Below are 26,085 nucleotides of genomic sequence, written 5' to 3'. Positions count from 1 at the left end.
TGAACTTACTAGGGTTGGGGTTTCAAAGGGGAAGTCTTAATAAAAAATTGGAGGCAAGAAAAGGAAAAGCCTAAATATAAGAAAGACTTTTCCCTGTGTGTTTCTCACTCTGTCTACAGTTGATTATGGGAGTTGAGTCAACTTGAGAATATATTCCTCAAGAAAAATAAAGTAAAATAGTACTTGCTTTGTTGTCTCTGACCTGTTCTGAGGGAAGAAAGAATTTCTTCCCTGCAGAAATACCAGAAAACCTTTTGGCTGGTAATGTTTAATTTGGTGCTATAATTTTAGGACTTACTGAATGCATTTTGCTTGGCTCAAAAGTACTAGCCAGGGTCCAGACCACCAGTCAACAATAGCATTGCACCATGCTGGATGTTAATGTTTGGGTGTTCCAACCTTTTGGATCTATCTAAAAGCTATAATTTTATCCTATGAGGATGATATTCTGAATCTATCATATTTCTTCTTGAACAAAGCTAGAAAAAGGCATTTAATTAGTTGTATGCTTCCCATATAAGATTATGAAGCATATTGATATACTTAACAGTAGGTATTTCCATATTGTTCATAACACTCATGAACTAAAGATAGCAAAAGTTGATATTTCCTATAGCCTTGTTTTTGATTGATTAATTAGTCATATACTTCTAATGTACTTAAGAATGAGAGTAAAATAACCCCAGATATTTAGTTGGTATTCATAGGTTGATAATTACTGGGGGTAGGAGAGTGCAGGGTATATGTTCATCACTGTCAGAAACCTCTTCCTAAAGTAATTTTTAAATATTAATTCTCAACTTTCTAATTTCCCATAGCTGGATTTGCTGAAGGAAATGTATCTACTGAAATATTTCTTTCATGAATTTCCCCTGAAAAGAGTAAATTAAAAACGTCTGAAGGAGCTCCCTTTATTCCACTGTAAGAGTCTGCCTTGGGCAAGCAGCATAACTGCATAATGAGTGGGCAATCAAATATGCCAAAGAGAACAAGAATATGACTTTCCCAAATACGCAATGACCAATTTATTATCGAAATGGACATCAATGATTGACAGAAGAGAGAGTGTAAGGAAGGGATGAGTAGAAGGGATAAAGTAGGGTGTTAAAGAAAGTTTCAAGAATATAGGGGTAGGGAGTTAGAAGCTAATGGATGCTCTATTCATTAATAAATGAAAGATGGGGTGTGGAATAGGGAAATCTGACACAGAAGAATAGTATACAGTCCAAGGATCACATTCTGGAGTAACCCAGAGAAGAAGATACATCTCTTCTAGACTCAAATGGAGAGAGAGAGAGAAAGAGAGAGAGAGAGAGAGAGAGAGAGAGAGAGAGAGAGAGAGAGAGAGAGAGAGAGAGATTATGTTTGAGATTATGTTCACGGTGAGTCAATTCCACTAAATAGTATTCCTTTAGTAGAGTATGGGGAGAAAAAGGGATGGGGGCAAATGGTGGATACCCAGTGTTTCTTCTTACCAAAGTTTAAAGTTAATAAATGTTAAAGAATAAAATAAGATGGAGACCAGGCCTGAAAAATTCCTGAGCAAACAAAACCAAAGGCCTTACAAATAGCCTTAATCTTGCTTAAATCGCAAGCATAGGTGAAACTTAATTTGGGTCATTTCTGATAAACACTTATGTTAGACCTAAAACTTAATTCCAGCCAAACATAAGCAGCCAACTAACATATGATTATCTTACTAGAGACTTTCCAACAAGGTACCTAAAAAAACAACAATTTTGTATTAATAATTGCAAATTAGTCAAATAATTTCTTTAGTTGGCTTCTGAATTTTCCTAATAAATACTTGCCTCTGACATTTTGTCATTGAGACACTGAACCTCTAAACCTCTTTTGGTCTTGTGTTCCCCAATTTATGAATTGCTTTTTACTTACATAAATTCTTTTTAAAGACTTTATCGTGCCTTAGATTTTTCTTTCTTATATTATTATAGCCAATGTCCCAAAGCTACAATAATCATAAAATGTATGATATTGTTGTAGTCAGGTGTGAAACAATGAAAACAATTTTTCATCATGATAAAAAGGAAAATGATAAGAATAGAGAGAACCACGGTTATGTACCAAACAAGACTGTGCTCCTTTAACCTCTATATATGCATTGAGACAAGGAGAATTGGATTTTCTGAGGCGCTTCACACAATCACAGTAAAGCTATCTATTGCTAGAGGAAAGTGTTAATATTTTTACTATAGCTTTTCATTGTTTTCATGCTTGAAGCTCTTACTCGAAGGGGGAGGGGGACCAAGAGGCAATATATGTAACCTTAACATTTGTACATTCCATAATATGCTGAAAAAGAAAAAAAAAAAAAGGAAAAAAATTAAGAGAACTGGCCTGAGGCTATTTGGAATAATGAAAATTACATCTATGTATCAGATTTTTCTTTTGTATATTTTGTTCTTCCAAAATATGTTTATTAAACTTAATCTTATACCTTCTGTATTAAAATGAGTTTCCTTATATTTTAGGGATAATAAATCATCAAACTCTATATTAAAAGCTAAATTAAGGTATTATATCATAAGCTCCAGTGATATACTCTTCTATATATGAATGGAAAAAAATCTGTCTGAATTATCTCACTGGGATTTGAATAATATATAGGGAAAGAAGATAACAGATATAGGAGACTATCACAAAGACATGGAATTAGTGCTAGGTTACAATACATGTGCTGAATGCTATCTAAGCTTTTCAGTCCTTCTAAATATGTGTGCAAACTATCGTTAGCTGTTTTTTATTATTAGCTGCTGAAATGTTTGAGCTCCCTATGTCTCCAAGCATGTTATTTCTTTTTCCCCAATACTTGTGGAACACACACACATACACACACACACACACACACACACACACACACATAACTATAAAAGCATCAGTATACTTTCTATTTTGGCTCTTAGCACACTTTTTAAAAATCTAGTCCATCTAAGGTACCCACTTCTCTTACGACAATTTAGGATGTTACTGGGTTCAGTACATCCCTGTTCCTCTTTACAGTAGATTTGCCAAAATTGTCTTTGATGTTGTGTTACCATTTGACCTCTGATACTTCAAGATCTCATCATGTCCTTTGAAATCAGGAAATCCATCTCAATTTATTATAGTCATACCTGGGCTATATGGAATTGAGCTGTGGACTAGGTGTGCAAGTCACATATGATAAATCCAATAATTTTTCTATATCCCCAAACCTTTGGATTCCTTCTTCCATATCATACCATGGAATTCTGGCATCTCAGTCTCATTAAATATAGGCCACCACTAAGTCAAGTTTCATTTAATTTGCTAATTTCAGAGATATTCTAGCTGTTCCAGTCATCTCCCGCTGCAAGAGCTAAATTACATGCACCAATAAAAATGAATAAAACCTAATTTAATGTTGTTTTGTTTTTTTTTTTTTGAGACAGAGTCTCGCTTTTGTTGTCCAGGCTAGAGTGAGTGCCGTGGCGTCAGCCTAGCTCACAGCAACCTCAAACTCCTGGGCTCCAGCGATCCTTCTGCCTCAGCCTCCCGAGTAGCTGGGACTACAGGCATGCGCCACCATGCCCGGCTAATTTTTTTTTTATATATATATCAGTTGGCCAATTAATTTCTTTCTATTTATAGTAGAGACGGGGTCTCGCTCTTGCTCAGGCTGGTTTTGAACTCCTGACCTTGAGCAATCCGCCCGCCTCGGCCTCCCAAGAGCTACGATTACAGGCGTGAGCCACCGCGCCCGGCCCCCTAATTTAATGTTATATCCTCTCCCGTATGATCCTTAGAGTCCACTCTCACACAGGTTCCCCAGCTTTCTGTTGATACATGTTTAGCAAAGCCTTGTGATTATTTTTCCCATGTAAGGTTTTTCTCTCTTGATCATAGTGTGTACCTCTATCTCCAGTGAATGTTGAGATTTGACCACAGTTATGAGCTTATGGTAAAAGAATGGAAAGTGGTTTTTATGGAGAATGAGCATCCCCTGTAGAGTAATCTGCCCCAGGTGAAGTTATCACTGAGTTTTCAAGCGAAGAAAAGCTATTCTCAATGGCACAAACAAACCAATCCCCAAATCTCATCACTGAGGGTCTATTTCCTTGGACCACTCTTGGTACTTTTTCAAAATCAGTTGTGGTTCAGTCAGGAGAAGAAAATACTGGATAATTTGAACAGGAAAATGTAATATGAAGTATTAAATATAATAAGTAATAGAATAGAATGTAATACTGGCTAAGTAGAAGTCTAGAGAATGCTAAGTAATATTAGGGATAGAAGGTATAAAGTGTTGTCATGCTCCATAGGGCTGAGATAGAATACCCAAGGTAGAGGATCTCTCCTTAAGGGCTGAGATCTAACTGTCATCAGAGAGATTGAAGCTGTGGTTTACTGCATGTGGAAAAGCTGCTGAGGTGCCATTAGGCAGAACTTGCTAGAAATGTGCTCATGCCCTAGAAGCCATGTGCTGGAGAAGGTGCATATGTATTAGAAATTGTATGTACTACAAGAGGCTATTCATGGAGAAGCAGCCACCCATGCTGCAACAGCCAGGTTCTGGAATGGTCTTGCATACTGCAGAAGCCTGGAAGGAGGAACATACTAAAACAAGGAAGAGAAGCCCCTTCCTGCCCTAGAGACCTTGTAGTGCCCTTTAATGTCAAAGCTTAACATCATGCCAGCTGGCAAAGAACTATTTCAGAGTCCAGCATCAGTTGTACAGAGAAGTCAATGAAAAGTAGATTTGGGGCTGAGAGTAATAAATGTATATGTAACACATATTATACATACATTGCATTATGTAATAGAATATAATACAATAATTCATCTTTAGTTTCAGAAATTTAGTTTTTGGTTGTTGCTCCCATCTCCCCAACAACTAGTGGTTGTGTGTTCAAAATGAAGGACAAATAAGCTGTAGAAAAGAAATTGCATTTTCTGTTCACATGTAAGTGGTATTTTGAAAAGAAAGAGAAAATGTGTCTTGTTATCTAAATGTACGCTATAACTCTGACTTTATAGCTAGATTGAGCAAGGAGTCAACTCAGATTGCATATTTCAATATGGACTCAAGAAAGCATTACATTTGTATTGTTTATTGTGTCCTCCATCATATTTCTCAACATTTTATTCATGATGAGTCATTGCTGAATAAGTTTGAAATGAGCAGTCCTATACTTTTAGAAATTTCAGAGCAAGAAGTTGTTTACTTTTAAGGCCATAATTCCATTCTACTTTTATAGCTACCATAGAAATCAGATAAATGCTATTTTTTTCTTCTGTATATACGTGTGTAACAGACCTGGTCACAATTAACTTGTTATTTTAATGTTGTTGCTATTTTGTAGTTCTTGTTGAGTACAGTAATTCACCATGAACCATTTTTATTGGGACTTTGAAAAACATGGTGCAACTGAGTATGGTATCTGGATAACCTACTTTCATTTGATATGTATTGGCTTTCTTCTTAAAAATATGTTAACTGATTTCCCCTCATCCTTCTTTATAGATGCAATTTTCCAGAACATATAAACCAATGAATTTATCTGTAGTTATACATTTGCTTCTTATTTCATCTGATTTTGTCCTTTATTCATTTAATCTTCCTTTAATTTTTCTTTGTCTACTTTCTTCTCTGGCTCTCCTGAGGCCTTAATTTTAGTATTTATTGCTGTCAATTTCAATGGAACATTTTTTTCTCCTCCTAAATTTTGTTTTAGATATTTCTTGGATTTTCTGGAGAATACTGCTTCAGCAATTCCTCTGTGACACAACTTGACACTTTTAATAATGCCAATGTCACACTTGACTAAATTATTCCTCTTGTGTCCTTATGTGGCAGAGAATATCCACGAACACTGACAAGCTGACTTCTAATTTGTCCCAACTAATAAGTAGCATCATTAGACCTCAGAATAAGTGCTTTGTAAAGTATATTTGAAGTATGCTCCAAAGACATTACTATTAACATTTTATGTAGAATTTACTGCATGTAAACTTTAAAATGATTAAATTAATGCTCATTAATAACAATGTTAATAAAGTGACCTTTTATGAAAATGAAAAATAATTCAGAGCCTTGAAAACTTCTCTTTCACTAAAGGGAAATCTCAGTTCTGATATTCTAAAACAAAGAAGGCAACTTTAAAAAATGTTCAGTAATATAATATCCTTCTACTTTTCATTAATATTATCTGTCGCCAGTGAATCTTACTACACATTGACCTTCTAATCCTCCCACATACACACACACACACAAAAGAAACTTTACAAAGAAAAAATAAACTGACAAACAAAAGACTAGTTGATGGCTTTGGAAAAGAAATAGAAAATAATTAAGGTTCAGCATAATTGATACTTTTACTTTTCTAAATGACCCTAGAAAATCAGAGAGTTTGAAAATTCTTTGCTATAGCTGGAAATTAGTTATCTTCTATTATGAAATTTTTAACTATATCATTGACATTTTATGAATAATTGCACATGCTGTTGTGGATATCAAGCATGGCAATTTGAAATCACATTGTAGATACATAATTCCACAGTCTTCAAGATCTCCGACTAGAGGCAAAGCTTGTCAGGCCATCCAGGCGGAAGAGTTGAGAGCTGGACTGAGGAGAGCAGACAGTGATTATTGCTCAGAAGTGGACCACAAAATTGACAGGCTCAGGGGTGGTTAAACATCTATTAAATGATTATAAACTGTCTTTTGGTTTTCTTACATTAAAAATAACATTATTATAAAAAATAAAAATATTCTTTTTCAAAGCAAATAAAAATATACTGAAATTCAAGATAAACAGATATATTTTAATAGAAATGCATTGGATACAAACTTTTTTCCAAAGAAATCTTAATAGAAATGAAAAAATTACAAAATATGAACAATGAAGTACATAATTAATAGTATATTTCTCCAAAGTATTAAATAACATCTTTAGTTTCCAGGGCTTAGTTACCTTATATAGAAAAAATTTCAACACAAAAGAGGTAAAGAGAGAAGAAAGTTATATTTAGTGAAATACCAAGAATTATAATAGGTACCTGTAATATATTGGTTTAGTTAATTCCTACAACTAACTATGTAGAATGAGAATCAGAGAATTTAACGTGTGCCCAAAGCTTGTTGTGCTGCTGTATGTAAGTTGTGTTGAAATCATGTTAATTTTAACTAATCTTATGTCTTATCTATTGTACACTTTGGTAAAAGTTTGAAGCAATATATTTCTTTAAAAAACAACTGTGGTAATATTTGATGCAATTTAAAAAAATAGGAACACCCAACAAATACTGTATTTATGCATAAATATGTTAAAATTTGTAAATATTCATTAAATAGAGCAATGATCTGTCAAGCAAGTGATTGATAGTAGAGAAAAATAATCTTTCCATGGGGAAAATAAAATAACTTACAATATCATTACTTTTGTTTCATTATTCAGGGGTGATGGATAGACTTTCTTTAGTGTGTTGATTTTATGAGTAAAGTAGCATGCATTCATCAGGGATTATTTTGCTATTAAATATGTAGAGTTTAATCTATGACAATTAATTTGTGTCTAGGAAAAATTTTCTCTGACCAATTTCTCAAAATGGAACCACAAGTCATGGAAGTGTGACTAAATAGTGAGGCTTTGCACTACAGAATTTCATTGAAACCACAGTGGAATGTGAATAAATAAAGAGCTACCTCAACAATGGAAATAGTAGTTTTTCATAGTGAAAGCATTTTGAGGAATTTTTCAATATCCAATTAAAGTAATTTTTTTGAAAAACTAAAATAAGACTTAGGAATCACACCTAGATGTCTGCTCTCCATGAGTAGACAAAAGAGAGAAGCAAGGCAAACTAAAATTACATTCTTTACAGATACCACCGCCACAACCCAACTAGGGCTGGAAGCTTTGAGAGATATCAGGAAATATCTCAACCTCAATCCTTTTTACATTATATTTTACATTATACATTTACATTATATTTTACATTATGAACCAGGAAAATTTGTATTCTTACTTTAAACTTAAAGATTTTCACCTTCATAATGTGTATGGTAAAGTCAAGAACAGTTGATTTTGTCACTGAAGTTCTGGGCACTCTAAAGAGTGAATGGAGCGTGTTTCCTTGTAACAATTCATTTCTATCCACTGCAGTCCAAATATACCTCAGTTTTGCGCTGATTGGTTCCTGCCTGCTTCCCCTTAGGCTGTAGGAATTCCAAATCAAGTACTAGGGGCTTGATTTGTGCTTTTTTTCTTTGATGTAAACTTAGATATTTTTCTCTGCACAATGTGAGCATAGAACCTACATAACAACTTTTCATCTGTAAAATTTGAGGACTGTGAAAATAGGCTTCAAAAATATACTACATTTTAGTAGATAGTCATCTTGAAAATTGAAGAATAGATGTAAAAATCATGATATTATTTAGAAAATATCTAATTCTGTTTTCAGTAAAATTCAAGAGACATATATAACATTTTGAATTAGCATAGACAATCACAAATATAAAAATTTTAGATCTGCAAAAATTAGATGATAATAAAGACAGAAGTACCAACCTAGTAATTACAGGGGAATCAGAGATAAGTAATGAGAAATCATAAACATTTAAAAATAGGATATATAATAATAATATGTAAGAATAATGTATGTAGGTACTCATAAAATCTTCAAATAAAACTCACTATTAGGGAAGAGAAATAGCAAAAGTTTAACTGTCATCATAATAATTTCAAATACACTATCAAATAATTTAATGTATTCAAAGAAGAACTACAAACTGCAAAGATTAATTAGAACCTAAACATCAATATGCAATCCATCAAAGAAGCCTATTTTCAAGAATAATTAAAACCAATTCAATAATGTAAAAGAAAAAATAAAGAAATAAACCTTAAATTTCATTAACTAAAAAAGTACAGAAGGAAGAAATAACATTGATAAAAGCAAAACTTTTATAATCTTTTGGAGCCATTATAATAAAAAAAATAAGTCCAAGAGAAGTATATCTCAAAAAATAAAATGAATGCCTAAGATAAACAGACTTCTGACCAAAAAATCAATTTGTAAAAAAAGAATTTAATTTTTTATAAATATGAATGAAGCACAAAATATTTACTTTATTAATTAAATGATCACCGTGAAATTATATGGCTAAAGAATTACAGGATTATGAAGGATAGAAAAAAATGTGGAATTTTATTTTATGTTCTTTTCCTGTCTAAACTGGTAAAACTTGAAAAATACTATATATAGCCTAAAAAAGCCTATTTTTACTTGGTAAATCTTTGATAACCATTAGTTGATCTCATTTGAGGGGTCTTTAGCATTTCAGAAGCTGTGGCATTAAAATGATAAAAGTTCTATTAAAAATAAAAATAGATGAAATTATTTGATTCATTATAAAATTCTTCTTAATTAATTTACCAATTTTCAAAGTCAATCTTACGAAACATAAGTTTTGTCATGTAAGCCAGAGGTCAGCAATTTACTTTCTGTAACGAGCCAGATAGTAAATATTTTAGACTTTGTAGGACAGATGGTCTCTGTGGCTGGAAAGCAGCAAGAAAAATAGTAAACAAATGGGTAATTGCTGTGTTCCCATAAAACTTTATTTGCTAAAACAGATAGAGGGCTGAATGTAGCCTGGGGGATATAGTTGGTCAAACTATGGTGTAGAGAGTGATACAGTGATATCTATTTTCTTCTTTAATAATTTTTTATTTTAGATTATTTTTTGGATAGAAGGAAGGATGCCAAGATAAATTAATATAAAATAAGTATAAAAAGCTACTACCTGGGATTCCTTTGCCTAGAAACCTAGGCAAAAATCTGCATTGAATGACCAAGTGAAAAAATTGCAAGCCTGTTCAATATATCTAAAATTGTTTGTTTTATTTTGACACTCTTAAGATCTGATCTTACGTATATCCATGCTATTTTACTCCATGTGAATTCACAAATGTCAGCCTTCTCACTGGGTCCTCCATGAACAAAGAGGCAATTTTAAGTGTCTTCACTGATAAACATTAGCTCTTTCCTCTTTCTCTCTATTCCCATTTCCTGATTGTAGTCCTCTCATTATATCCTATATGATACAAATATAAAAATAGCAGCCCTTTTCCCAATATACCCAAACTCTGGGTAGCTAATCATTTTTCTTTCAAGCATTTGTGAGAAAAAAAAAAGAAAGAAAGAAAAAAAAAAAGCTATGGTGATAAATTTAAGAACATTTATACCACTCTGATTCAGAAGGGTGGATAGGTAAAGAACAAAGGGAAGATAGATAAATGATAAATATGATAAATAGAGAGATGTATAGATATAGAAGTAGGTAGATAGATATAGACATTCCAAAGTTTGAAAATACTTCCTTGAGAATCAATATACCTGTGAAAAAAGTAATATCTTATTTTTCCTGTTCATACTCTGTAAGTGAAAACAATTTATAGCATGTGAGAGTGGCTACTATTTTTATGTTTGCAATTAAATTGCCTTTGAAGTGCATCACATGAAAAATTAAACCTAATCCAATTGTGGTTAACATTTTTTGGTTTCTATGTAGACAGACTTGATAGTTTTGGAGCACGTGGAACTCCTATGCAGAATTATATGTGTACATCTTAGTTATGCTTATAATAAAAAGGTAGCGTGGTTGGAAAAGATGAACTTCCTTTGAGTGGACTTTGAAAATTTGGCCTTAAATATTAATTTACTTACTGCCAACGAGCTAGCTAACAGTACATATTGGGATAGAATTTCCAAATGTTTGCTATGCTTTGAAATCAATATTTTATTCCTTTCTCCTCATGTATCATAATAATTCATAGAACCTTATATAGTAACAATGAAAGTCTAAACAATATACTTGAAACAAATAATACAAAAAACCAAATTTCTCAGTAAGTCTTACATAAGTATGTTTCAGTATTCATTCATATTTTCTTTTTTAGTCAAAACCTTCTAGAAGTTGTAGCTCTGATCATAAAAGTTGGAACAAAGCATTTAGAGAAACTGTCAACTAGATTAAAAGAAATCTGGAAAACAGCAAGGATAAATTTTGTAAGATGTATTTTTTACAAAACAGGCCAAAAAAACAGCATTTTTTTTCACTTTCAAAACACAGCTAATAAGAGACCATTCAGCAAATTAAAAATCTATCTATATAAATGAAAGGCTTTACGGTTAAAAATATTTGTGACAATAATACAAAAGAACTGAAAGTACAGCTTTGGAACATGGGGAAAATTAAAATATGCCTTTTGCTGCTAAAAGAATTAAAGATGGACTAATTGATCATCAAACTCATACAAGGAAACATACTAGGAAACTATTTTTTGTTGTGTTTCCATTTACCTTTTCAATTTCATGCTGAATCATTATACAGAGTTTACTTTGCTGAAATTATTAGGAAAGAAAACTCATTCTGAAACATTTAAAAAAATATCAAAACTGATTGCATATAAAAATTAAAATATTTAGAGCAACACATTTAAATTGTGATACTGTACATTTATAAGCCCCAGGCCATGGACCAGGTACTGTCCTGTTACAAGCTGAGCCGCATAGCAGAAGGTGATCTGCAGGCAAAAGAGCGAAGCTTCATCCGTATTTACAGCCACTTTCCATCGCTTGCATCACTGCATAAGCTCCGCCTCCTGTCAGATCCTTGGTGGCATTAGATTCTCATAGGAGCTTGAACTCTACTGTAAATTGTGCATGTGAGGGATCTACCGTTATAAACTTCTTATGAGAATCTAATGCCTGATGTGATTCTCATCAGGCATGAGAATCTAATGCGAATCTAATGCATCTGAGGTGCAGCTGAGGTGGTGATGCTAGCACTGGGGAGCAGCTGCAAATACAGATTATCATTAGGAGAGAGGTTCGACTGCACCATAAATGTAATGCACTTGAATCATCCAGGAACTATCCCCAACACTCTCCCGGTCTGTTGAAAAATTGTCTTCCATGAAACCAATCCCTGATATCAAAAAGATTGGGGACCACTGATTTACAGGACATATTTTATATAAAAGCAAGAAAATGATCCATAATTTAATTCAACAGGCAATTTAAAGTGAATCACATATTAAACCAACAAATGCAATTGCTCAGATTTGCACTTATAACTTGTTATTAAAGTAAAATTTTTATTTGCTGTAATCTTTATATGTTGCTCTTCATCTTTGCAGGGATAAGCGAAATGTCCTAAATTGCTACTTCTGTTTTGCCTAACAATGAGCTATTGGGAGTAAAGTTTTTGTGTGAAATCCCTGGTAAAGTCTTCACTCAAACTCATGTTTCCAAGAGAACTCAAACTGTTGTATTCACAGCAGAAGGTAGTCCAAATTCCCCTAGAACTTCTAAGATTTCAGATGCTGGACACAGCTGCCTTTACACAGAACACTTGATGATTTCTAAGTTCAGACTTTTGGCACCCCCAAACACACTATTTGTACCCGCTAATAAGGTCTGTGTCACATTTATTCTCTTAATAAAAGAAGAACAAAAGGACAGTGAAGTTCCTCCCATGCAACACTCATGATATACCCAACATGCTATAGTCTAAACATGAATGCTTTCTACTGATGCTAAGTAATCTGGGAAATTTCCACTTTGTATTTTTTAGTGTCATTGTGTTATTCTCCTTCACCTATGTTTCTATAAAATCTACATGTTGTAATCAATGCTTATAATGAAACTTTATCACAATTTTTCAAATAACTTTTCCCCTTAAAGTCTATTCAATTGCTCATGTACCCCAAATTATAAAAGTAATAGTTTGTTTTATTTTACAAGATAAATCAATTGAATACAAATTATCCAACATTAAGAAATCAAGTCACGTATGTTTTTAGGTATGGTGGTAAATTTCAGTAACATTGAACTTATTTTAATTGCTTTATTTTATGTGAAAAGCATTTGACATTTAATCTTGTATTAACCAGAAACCTCTTTGATCATACATAATTGTTGGCTTGTTAAAGAATTTCATGTAGTTTAATGAACTAGATTTGTATTATATATGCAAATTAAATTTTCCTTTATTAAAGGGATAAGATATTCTTACTGAAGTAGCATCAAGCTTCCTTTTTAAAATTTAAAAAGAAATGTTTTCAATCTCATAGACATGAATATTATTCTTAATGAATAGGCAGCTGAATCTATGGCAGTGAAGAACAACTCTCTTGGGGTCTAGCTAATAATTTACATCTTGAATCTTAATAAATACAATATCCAGAAAATATATTAATAATAATGTTAGAGCAATAATAATGAATGATGTTCAAGTCACAACCTTTAAAACAGTTTATGTATTAGGCATTATTTGAAAATAAGAATGGCACTCTGGAAATATTTATAAAACAATAATAAAACATCAAGATTTAAGATGACCTTTTATATAATATTCAATTCTATAGATATCATAAGACAGAAAAGATAATTTATCTTTTGAATAGGAAAATTTCAAAAGAGAAAGCAAGAAAAAAATAAAAGATAAAAAATCTTAATGGACCAATCTGCTGCTTATTTCTCCATCAGTAAATTAATATCTTCATATTATAGTACATTGGTGAAATAATAATATCACAGTGGCACTAACTAAACAATATTTCTCAATTGTACAAACTATTTGTCAAATTGTAGAAACTATGACTTTTTACTCTTCTGTACCTATAAATTGATTCCAAAACCTTCAGTAGTTTTGCACAGGAACATTAAAATGCAAGCAAGTGCCGGCAATTTCCTTTTTTTCTACTCCAGCTGTCTTAGAGAGCAAAATGATTGATGCGGACTTACTAATGTGTGCCCGCTACTTCTTGGCTCTATGCTATAATACTCATCTCATTGCAACGGGAAAAAATGATACTATGTTATTTTCAGTTTAGTTTAATATCAAGCTTTAAGAAGTTTTTTAAGAGGAGGATCCATGGCCTACTCATTTTTGGATTTCTGTCTGACATTATTTTAAAGTTAATCAAGGTATCCTCTACTTAAGTACTCTTCATAAAGATAATTGAATTAAGTAACAGGGAATTAGATGTAAATATTACTGTATTTTAATGAAATTTTCCAATTAAAGAAAAATAAAAAATATATTGGGTAGGATAATTACCATGTGGATAATGTAAAGATGGTAACATTTTGAGGAAGATAAGAAATCTTTCTATTTTAATGAAATCTTCCAATTAAAAAAATAAAAAACAATTGGGCAGGATAATTACCATGTGGATAATGTAAAGATAGTAACATTTTGAGGAAAATAGGAAATCTTCATGCCTCAGTGACAAATAATAGCAAATGGAAATCAAATGAAATGAAAAGCAATACTAAAAAAAAGCATAAAATGTGATTTTTGTAACTAAAACAGTTTTTCACCATTGTGTGACATCAATTATTTCTAAACAATAAGCATATTAAGAAGATATTCCTATTAAAATTAATGTATTAGTCATCAAAAATAAATTAATAGAACAGTGTAATTTGCATAAATCCCTGAGGTTTACCATGCAGTATAATATCGACTATCCTTCCTAATCGTGGAGGTATTGAAGCTTGATAGCAATAAAAGTAAATAGCTGGAAATACAAGGAACGTAACTTATTTAACCTGACAGAAAACCAGCTGGCTGTAACTTTTCTATTCAGTTTAATGCATTCATTGTCAAGAGACACATTGTGATATGTAATTAATACATCTGGAAATCATACCAATGTGAGGCACCAAAACTTTTATGAAACAATATCTTCTCTTTCTTCAGTGAACTGTGCGTTGACCGAATTGTTTATCAGAAATTGGAAAACCTCTGCCACAGCCAGGAACTTTGTTGCCTTGTTTGTGCAATCTTGCCCTGAGGGTCTGACAAAATCACCATAAAATGTTACAGGGAAACTTACTAAAAAATTATAGAAAAGTATACTGATAGTATGACTAAATAGTGACCACTATTCTGTGTTATACAATTAAACATGAGCAGATTTATGATGTCTATTCAAAGCTCATGGTCACTTTGTTCAGCAGGTGGTGATTCTTGCCAAGAATAGGTCCTTCCCTCCAGGGCAGAGTGATTCCTTCTGGCCCAGGGTGAGTCCAGAAATGCCATCCAGGAACTATGATCTGGACTTAGGAGCTTTAGGAATCTACTTGGGATTTCATTTTACTAAAGGTGAGCTGGTACCCAACTTGCAAAACAAAGTCCTCTGAAATTTTCCCTTTCCTTTTCCCAAGTGGAAGAGGATTCCTTGAGCTGCACTGCCTGAAGTTGGGAATAGAAGATAACACAGGCACTGGCTTGGCCCCTACTGCTGTTGTCTCCACTGGGTCATGTGCACCCAAGTCCACTGGCTCTGAGCCAGCATGGCTGCAGTAATTGTCCAAGGACTGCAATCTTGGTGGCCTGCCTGCCCACAAACTTAGTCCAGGCCCCAGGTTACTTTTGGTTAGCTGGTGGTGGGGCCAGCTGGAACTTGAATTTGGGGATGGAGGATTTCCCTCCATCCAGGCTGATGTAAATGCTCTTCTCCGTGGACACCAGTAGAATTCTGCCCTGTGCTGTGTTCCCCTGTGCCAGCATGGCCCCGAGTTTCAATGCAAAGTCCCACAGTCACTTTACTCTCCTTTCCCCAGGCACACAGATTCTTTCTTTACTTGGCACGTTGGTGCGGCACTGCCAGGGAACTGAAGAGTGGGGTGCTGTAGGCAATGCAAGATTGTCTTTTCTGCCCTCTTTAGTGGCTCTTTCCTTGCTATAATATTAAAAACAGGTAGTATGATCATTCATCTGATTTTTGGTTCTTCTGAAGGTGCTGGCTCGCATGGATAGTTGTTGAATTTAGTGTTTGTGCAGAAGGATGACCACTGGGGGTTTCTATTGGGCCATCTTGATCCACTCCCTTATATATGTTACAACCTGGACTTCTTAGTTCCTCAGAATTCCAGGAAGCAGGATGCAGAAGCTTCCCAGAAGTAACTGGCATAAGTCTCTTCTAATGTATTCTATTGATAAAGGCAGTCATGGGCACATCTGAGATTCAAGAGTTGGGGAAAATACACCCCCACTCTTGATTGTAAGAGAATATGTGAGATAGAGGCTACTGTCCCAGTTATCTTTGGAAAATGCAGAACACTACATTGTTTTAATTTCCAGAATTTCTAGTTTTGCTTTTATCTGCTTCCCTTTTTAGATTTATGTTTTTCATGTTTTTATTTTATAATTTTTAATTTATTTTTACTATTTGAATATATATCTTTTTGTGTGCTTAATTTTTCTGGCTTAGTGCTTTAGTCAGCCTATGTATCTAGATTATAACCAAATTTTATAACAGTAGAGTGGAGCCCTACTGTGACACTGGTGATCTTGTTGAGTCAGTTACTTGACCAGATATTGAAAGAACTAAAAAAGTAAAATAAAATATATATTTAAAAATGAAGCCAAAACCAAAATTCTTGGTCTTTGTCTGCCCATATCTTTGACTCTAAGTATCCCATAAAGTCATAGGCAAATGAAGGATAATGATAACACATTTTTAGTTTACTTCTTCAAAAAAAAAAGGAGGTGCAGCCTAACCCCTGGATGCAGGCAGAGTGGCCAGCCCCCTTAACTGGTTAGGCTGAAGGAGACATATTTGTGTCTGTCACTATTGAATTCAGCACCTGAAGCTAGCATCAACTGTTTCACCCATATTCAAAACTTTTCTTTGCATGTTTGTTTCCTTTTTGTAATCTGTGGAGCTTGGATTTTTACTTACCTAGTTCTCTTTAGTTGATTTTCTCTCTTATACTTTAGCTATCATCACTGTGTCTTCATAGATGAGGGTATATGTTGAAAAAAAAAAACAACTCTGAAATGATTGTGTCATTTTAAATGAAAATTTTTTTAAGATTTTATGACAATCGCAATTTTTTTGTCAATCCTTGTCTGTTCTCAGAAAATTGCTATAAATTCTCTAAAAGCAGGAGGAATTAAGAGATTTTTCTACCCACCACAACTATTTAAACATTACACTATTTTCCTATTATATTTATCAGGAAATCAAGAATCTAAGTGTTAAATATCTTGCCTAATATTACCAGGCATTTGGAATGAGAGCGTTTCAACTTTTATGTCATTTCCAATTGAATTTTAGATGGTCCTTAAATGATTGGGTTGGGAAGAAGTCTGAGATTATATCCACAGAGTAAAAATGCTAGACTGGATTATTATGATTTCATATATTTCAGAGGGAATATAATGGTGGCACATAAAGTGTAGTTTTGCCTTCTTTGTCCTATACCAGCTGCCACTTGATAAAAATAAAAAGAAGAGGGAAAACGGGTTAATGCCTACTTCAGAAAAATTGTACATAAGTAAAACAAACAAACAAAAAAACACCCTGCATTTTACTTTCTAGGACATCTGTACAGAAAGGAATTCTGATAGTAAAAATTAGTCCTGGCAGTTAGTGCCAAGTGAACTAAATACTAGGGGTTTTAGAAGAAATAATTGTATGCAAATGATCACGTCTATCACTGAAGTTAAATCATTATTTAGGCGGTCTGTACAAGCATTGTGGAGCTGTAAATGCATAGTAAATCTATAAATGGCCTCAATACCTTTTAAGCATTTTTTTTAAAGCCCCTCTATTTTTGCAGATACTTAGTTAAGCACAATTAAGCAATGTTTGCTTCTACAAAATCAACCAGATTAAAAGCCTCTTGCTCAAAAATATATACCATAATAATATGCCTTAGTGTCTGGAATTTTAATATTTTATACTGTTCTGTTTTATTAGGACATTATCTTCTATCAAAATGCAAATACTCATTAGGTTTATAATTAATTTTTGTGACATAGTTATACAGGGCCTACAGAAAATTTAAGATTCTGTAGGAATAGTTTTGTTGTTGGTGTGGAAAGGAATGTACTGAGAGAAGATAGGAGGGTTGCAAGAAAGTAAATATTAGGGACTAAACATAGATACATGGATCACACCTCAACTTTTAGGATACCCCAGAATATTAAAATAATGCATAGAATTAGATATTCCTTTTTAGATACATAAAAATTCATAGTTTTTCTTATCTGTTGGAAAATGGAAAAGATTAATAAATGTATGAGTGCTTCTTCCTTCCCACAAACCTATCATCTACTGACAGAAAAGGAGAGTTTTTCAACCACAGTGACAAACAAAAGAAATGGAATATAGACATACCCAGGAGATCTCAGGAAAACTTAACATAATTAAGAACATTAAAAAGTACATGATAAACAGTACAAATTTGATGTGTAACTAGTTTAGTGGGTTGGTCTCAGAACAGTTTCCAATATATGAAGTAGAGAACGAGTACCTCAGATGTTTCTTGGAGTAGTGAGTTGAGCTCCATTAATGTTCTTTGAGAAAATTAAGCCAAATTTGGACTCCTTGTAAAGTATTAGTTGATGTTAAATGATACCTTTGATGTTAAATGCAACACACAGCATAAATTAAGCCTCATGGGGTCATTGTTTATAATCCGGGACACAGTGTCAACCGTTTTAGTTAATGTATGGTAAAGTGGAAAGTAAACCTGAGTTTAAAACTGAGGCAAGAAAAAATTCTATTTTTTATATACATTTTTTTTCTACTCTCAACCAATAAAATGAAGAGTCACACACAGAAACATGAGGGTTTTGCTTTTTGGAATTGAGATGTATGTTTTGAATTTTATTTATTAAAGAAATATTAATATCATTGAAATACACAGTATTTGTTTCTCTTTTAGGTAATGTAACTATTTAATAACTTTTCTAAAACATTAACCTAGCTTAAAGAAATATGATTCAGAACCATAAATTGATTTAAAATCTACCATCAGGTTTATTTAGAAAGCAAATAAATATGTATGTTTGATTTGGGATTTTATGAGAAATATCTGAAAGGTTAGCACATGCGTGACTCACTGCCTCCTACAGTTAGTAGTCAGAAAAAAAAATCAAGCAAACAAAAATAGTTATAAAAACTAGCCTTTATTTTATTGCTACAAGTAGATATATTAGGTCAAATTAGGAGGAGCTTATATTTGAACTTGAATATCAAAATTGGTCATTGTCAGTACATATCCTGAAGCTACTCATTTCTTCTGACCTGGAATACTCACAAAATTATCCAACAACTAATATGATCTTCAATATTCTGAAATAGTTATTAATTTTAATGCTGACATGGTAAATCATTCTAATTTCTTATTTTCAAAATTGAAATAAAAATGAATCCTAATGTGTATGGTTACTTAAAATATAATGAATAGCAACTGTTTAGTGAGTGAATATGAAAGAATTATTCTCCTGTTTATATCAAAATACTATAAAATTAATGTGATGTTAATATGTTTGACTTCTGCATGTTAACTTTTAAATAAAGAGGAACATATTTTACCCTTGTATTAATATGTTTGGCCAAATTTAAGTTTATCAAGCTCTAAATTTGTATAATTTTAATTTATTTTACATTTTATAGCTGTTAAGGCATTTTATAATAAAATTTACTATTTAAATTAAATTAATATAGGTTAATAGTTTTTAGGCATCCAAATACTAGCTTGAAGATTTAAAAGTATTCTCTAGAAATTTCTTCTTTTCAAAGAAAATTTATACTTAATAACTTCTTATTGTAGTATGCAACTTTTTACATTACTAAGGTTTTTATCTCTACATATAAGGAAAACTTTAGAATTCATATTTTAAATTGAACAAACAATGGCCTGTTGTGATGATTTTCATTATAATACAAAGACATAGACACGTATTATGTCAGTCCTTTCTTCTTATCAATGATTGAAGTAAGATTCTTTTATTTAAAGCCTTTAGCAATAATATAAAGAGATAAACTTGTATGTTTCACAATTTTAAATATATTTCTCTAAAAAAGAATGAAAATCTACAAAAAAAGGAATATCACCTAAGCCAACTTGTTATCTTAAGATAATTCTTCCTTTACAAAGTTCAAGTTAATTAATAATAAATGTAGTGATATATTTATAGCAGATTCTTATCTAATATCTTAATAATATATTTATTGTTTTATAAGATTGGAGTTATTTCAAATACTACTTATAGTCAAAATACACAGAAATCATGTGTTAAGAGGTCTGTATCTGAGGAAAAGCAAATTTATACTTTAGGACAACAATGTCAATCATTGATGTTTTGCAGAAATGCAGTGCTAAAAAATCTTTGTATCCCCATCAGGCAAAAGCTTAGAAATAAAAAAATTAGTTTCTTTCCACATGTAGACATAAGGCAAGTACATAGTTATGAACTGTGATATAAGGAGTATATCATTCAAATTATATAGCATGTCTCAGTTGGAAGTGATTCCATTTCTGGTAACATAACCTTAACCAATGCTGTGTTTGTTCCTTAATCACTACAATTTGAATCATATTCTATTACAAAAATAGAAACATAAAAACACACATGATACCCTGTTATCTTTAAATCATAGGTTTATATGTCTGTTTTTCAACTGTATAACATTTGCATTGGCCAAAAGAAGATTTATACTTCCATAATTATCCTTATGTTGGTCATTATTTAGCTTTCAAATGATATTTTATAAGCCATGAGACTTCTTTAAGAAATTAAGGACAAAGCACAAATAAAGATAGGCATCAATGTCATAAATGTCACTAATTGTTTTAGGCAATATTTTTAATCCTCCCTGTTGTTATAGATAATCTTGATTGTTGCAGAAAAGACTAATTCTTCAAAAGAGATTTTGCTTACAGTACATCCAGGAATATTTTCAGTTGGCAATTATAATTTCTTTTTACAAAATGTGTAATTGCTTGTTAATCTAGCTATTTTTTCATGAGTCTCAAACTCTTATAGTTGCCGATTTAAATCCATAATTTCTGATATGCAAGGAAGATTTTCTTTGATTCAATTTTCTATAAGGAAATTCACTTTTATTTTCTTAACTGCTCTCCTGGGTGAAGATTAAAGTTAGTCAGTTCCAAAGACCTTGTTTCCTTCATAAACTCTACCTGAGATAAGATATACTGGACTGTCTACTGTCAGACTTGGAAAATCTATCTGAAATGTTTAGTTCCCCACACTAAGCCAAGACTTGGGAGCTATAGGACACAGCATTCTACCTGCCTTTCTTTTCCTCAGGGACCCATTAGATGCACTCCTTGCTTCTCTTCTTTCTCTTCTGACATGCCTATTTCCTTAGTCCAAAAAACCTTTTTAAATCCCAGGGGACACAAGTATCTCCATGTATCATCTATATTGAAACAAATATTTATATTTGTATCCAAAAATAAATTATTTTAATTTCTTAATTAAATGGTATAAACTTTGGAACTTAAAAATCAAGTGGGAAGGGGGCAACTTCTTGCTTACCTTGTTTTGTTGTATCATCTCTTAAGGCAATGAACATAAAGTTCATTATATGACTCTTGACAGGAATGGTGCTAAAAATGTTGTTATAAGCTAAAAGATGTTATAAGCTATAAAGATGTTATAAGCTAAAAAAAGAAAAAATAGGATCAAAATATTCATTGAGGGGGGCCTAGATGGCACACTAGAAGCAGCCGAGGTATGCTGCTCTCCAAGAGAGGAGTGAAAATGATGAATAGATATTCAACCTCAGAGTGGGTATCTGAGAGAGCATTGAGAACTAACAAAGAGGCAATGGAAGACTCCCAAAGTGAAGGAGAGGGAAGAGAGGAGACCTGCTTTGTAGGATTGAAGATACACAAGGGAAGGTACCAGCAATGTGGGGAAGGGGCAGAGGAGAGAACCCTAAAGCTTCACACTTACAACATGGACATTGCAGTTGGAGATATGAGAGGGCCCCTCTACCACAGCAGACCACTGGACTGACACAGGGGATGACTGGAGACTGTCTAGCAGCATTGCTCTGGAGAGAAAGTACAGTAGGGTTCCACCAGATTACAATACCTGTGTGCTACAGCTGGCACCATTTTGAAGTCCTGGCCTCAGAGGACTATATCTACCAAGGGGTCAAATTCATTGCTGCTGCCTCCCCATCACCCATGGTGGGCTAAAGAGGGAGCAGAGAGGCTGGCTGCTCTTGCACACCCTGTGGCCAGGAGCTACATGACTTCACTGCTGCCAGGGGACTTGGGGACAGCTGGGGCCCATTGACCTGCTGCTTCCATCTGGGCAGCCCCACCTAGCAACAGCTTCCACAGAACCTGGATGAAGACAGCACATACAGCCCTGGGCACCCACCACTGCTGTCTGTCTGAGTGGTGCAGTAGCAGCTGTCATCACCTGGGTAACACTCCACTAATGAACCTCAGTGGGGCAAACACTCATGCCATCATGCAACTACTCCCCTGCTGCCACTGATGGTCCTGGGTGGAGAAAGTGCTCATGCTGCATATGCCAATCACCCATGACAATCACAAGAGAATGGGGAGATGCAGGATACCAGTGGTGTTGAAGGCTCTCATTGTAACTGCCCCTCTTCTGCCTGGTCAATCTTCTGGAATAGGACTCAAGTGTGTTATTCAGGGATATCTCACTCTCCTCAAAGAGCAACAGAGTTCCCATAAAAGGAGAACAGGTACTGTAAAGTCATCTGTCTTGAACTGAGAGAAGAAATTTCAGATGAAAAGAAAGTAGCATAAGAACTCAGACAACATAAACAAATGGGTTGTTTTGATACCATCAAAGGATTATAGTTCTCCAGTAATGGATTCTAACAAAAGGGAAATTGTTGAAATGTCAGATATGAAATTAAGAATATGGATGGCAAGTAGAATCAACAAGATTGACAAGAAAGTTGAAAATCAACACAAAGAAACAAAAAATAATAATTTAGAACATGAATGAAAAATTCACTAAAGAGATAGATAATTTATGAAAAAATATAACAGAAAAATTAGAAATGAAAGAGTCATTTAGGGAATTTTAAAATACAGCAGGAAGTTTTAAAAGCAGACCAGAATAAGTAGAAGAAAGATGTGCATAATGTCGGTATCTATTAAAAATAAGCCAACTGTTTTGATAGGACATAATCTTCAAGGTAAAATTGAAAGTGTAAATTAAATGATTCAGAACAGTGAGTATACTATGTTATCATTTGTATACAAACTGTGCTATCACTTGAATGAAAATATTTCTATGTATGTCATAGAGTATTGATGGGTTATCTATGGAAACCTGTAAATAAATTATACAAAAATCTAGTATCGGTAGAAAAGGGTGTTCTGAATGGCTGAGATATAGTGGAAGGTGATATGCACTATGTGTACTTATATTTCCTATTTAAAAATAAATTTTAAAATATTTTAAAAACATGTTTTCAGCACTTTCAATTTAATCATGCTAAAGATTATTATTGCACATTGTAAATCATGATACCAGTGTTGTATTAAATCAATATTTATGAAAATCAGAAATTGGGATGGATGAATAAACCCTTGGTAAGCTTTTCAGCATGTGGCTAAATAAGGTGAAAACTGACTTATTCAGCAACTGTACATAAAATATTATATCACCCTCAGCGTGTGTTAATTCAGCTGAACAAATTGAGTTTGTTCAGAATGGGCAGCTATAAACTCTCTGTGTTTGTGTAACAAGGCCTTTCTCTGAATTACTATGTACTCATAAGATTTTAACAAAACTTGAACATGTAATTTCATGATACTATGATTCATTGAATTTGCCAAATCTGGCTAGATAACAAAGAAAGAGAACTACACTCCTCCTGTATATAAGTGATTGACTAGATTGAATCAGTTAATGTTTGTGAGTTTGTATGTAAGTATGTAAACAACAGATATATTAACATAATTTTACAGGGCTTGATAAAACTAATTTGTCAACTGAAAGCAAAATGGATATGCAAACCTCTAAATAAAAGAGATATTATGTAAGGAGCTCAAATCCCGTTGTTTATTCAATAAGGAAAAAGTCCAAGTCCAAGTGCACTTCTATGGTGGTACACATGCAGTCGGAAGGTATCTGGCTTGACTACTTGAGCAGCTCTATTAATCTTCCTTCTACAGCCCATTTCTACATTTTACAACCGGAAAACATCCCCCCATGATTAAGACCCTGGATCTGTGCCTGTCAGTTATGAATCCTATAGTGTCAAGAACTTTATACTTTTGGTCTCAGGTAGCTAGGATTTATTCCTTTGGAAAAGGCAATAACTATTTAGTTAGCGAGATTTTGCCCTCATAAATTCTTCGTAGCACCATTCATTGCCATAAAACTCTTGAAAGTAGTGGGGGGCATTCTGATTTATGATCTGTTTCAGCACAAAATGTTGAGGACCTGAATTTAAATACACAGCACAGGGTAGCATGTTCAATTTAAAAGAAATGTATATAAAACAGTGATTGCTCTTTAATTTTTTTAAATCTGAAATAATTTAAAATCATATAATTTGATTTAGTGGGCAAGCTCTTATCAGAAATGAAATAATAAATCCAGTGCTCTTTCAATACATGTATTTATTTTTGAGTTTTCTTTCTAAAACTTAAAAATGTGAAATTTATTATGATTTTGGTGACTGTTTTCTATGGTAACACTATTTTGATGACACACAAACATAGTCTTTGCTGCTTTCTTATCTTAATGATTATAGACTCACTGAAGATTTATGCCTTTGTGATACCTTAACACAAGCTACATTAACTGTGTCAGGTGAAAAGTGCTCAACACAACTTTGAATTTTCAAACTATATATGCCATTACATATAAACTTTTCTTGGGTTGAGAATATTCAATTCTAAAAGTAAAAACATGAACTTACAGAAATTCTGAGAACAATGAGGGCTCGGGAGACAATATTTAGAAGAAAAGAGAAAGAGGTAATATTGAGTGTCTATTCTTATATCTTGAGTATCCTATACAGTTAAAAAATCAATTATTTCTTTGAACACCAAGACATATAATGTAAAATATACTTGTTATTAAACTTTAATGATTTACATATTAATTCAGTGGTCTTTAATAAAAATTAGGTGATGCATTCCTTAGGCAATGCATAAGGCAATGGTTGATGTGATGAGAAAAATCATTGGAATTTCTATTCAAAATTTAACTCAACTTCTTTAATCAATATTTGCATGTTTTAAAATATACATAAAGTTAGGATAGTAGAATATATATATTTTGCTTTATTCTTGATTATTTAAAAATTGGAAGAAGTAGGTGATTAAAATATATGGAAATCACTGAATTAAGAAATTAGAAGACATGATTTTTAAAAACAAATGCAAAAAAACATAAAAATTATATTGAGATTTACAGTTCTTGATTAGAAGTGAAATGCAAAGTATGTAAAGTGATATTAACAAAAATATTCTCAGAACATAAGTATCTCTCTCTCGTTTTTTTCTAGGTTTTTATAGCCTTATGTAAGGATAGTAGAAAAAATACCTTCAGTCTGTACCACTTTCTGCATTACTCTCTTTTGTTTATGTTCGGTATTGGTCAGCTAGTGTTGTCATAACAAAACATCATACACTGGGTGCCTTAAACAACAGAAATTTATTTTCTCGCAGTACTGAGGCCAAAATCCCAGATCAAGGTGCTGGCTAATTCAGTTTCTGGTGAAGGCCTACTGCCTGGCTTGTAGGCAGCCACCGTCTCCCTGTACCCTCATGTGGCTTCTTGGTAAGAGAGAGAGAGAGAAAGAGAGTCAGAGAGAGAGAGAATGGGATATAGGGAGGGGGAAGAGAGGGAGAGAGATAAAGAGAGAGAGAGAGCACACAGCATTCCTGGTGTCTCTTCTTATAAGGGCACTAATCCTATCTAATCAGAACTCTACCCTATGATGTCATTTAGCATTAATTACTTTCTAACAGCCCTATCCTCAAACAGAGTCACATTGAGGGTTAAGGTTTCAACATATAAATTTAGAGAAACACAATTTGGTCCATAGCATGTTATAAGACAGAGGATTAAAAAGTGTCTCCTAGAATTTCTTACCCAATTAACTTCAAACAACACTGAAATGTAGCAATAAAAATTTTGGTATGTATGTTTCATATTGAGGTTAAAATAAATATGTTCATAATTATTTATCATCTATATAGGATACTAGAGAATAGCATATTATGAATAAATATGCTGAAATAATA

This window comes from Microcebus murinus, chromosome 11 (genome assembly GCF_040939455.1).
Source record: "Microcebus murinus isolate Inina chromosome 11, M.murinus_Inina_mat1.0, whole genome shotgun sequence".
NCBI classification, from domain to species: Eukaryota; Metazoa; Chordata; class Mammalia; order Primates; family Cheirogaleidae; genus Microcebus; species Microcebus murinus.
The sequence above is the reverse complement of the archived record's forward strand: the minus strand, read 5'-3'. Positions refer to the sequence as shown.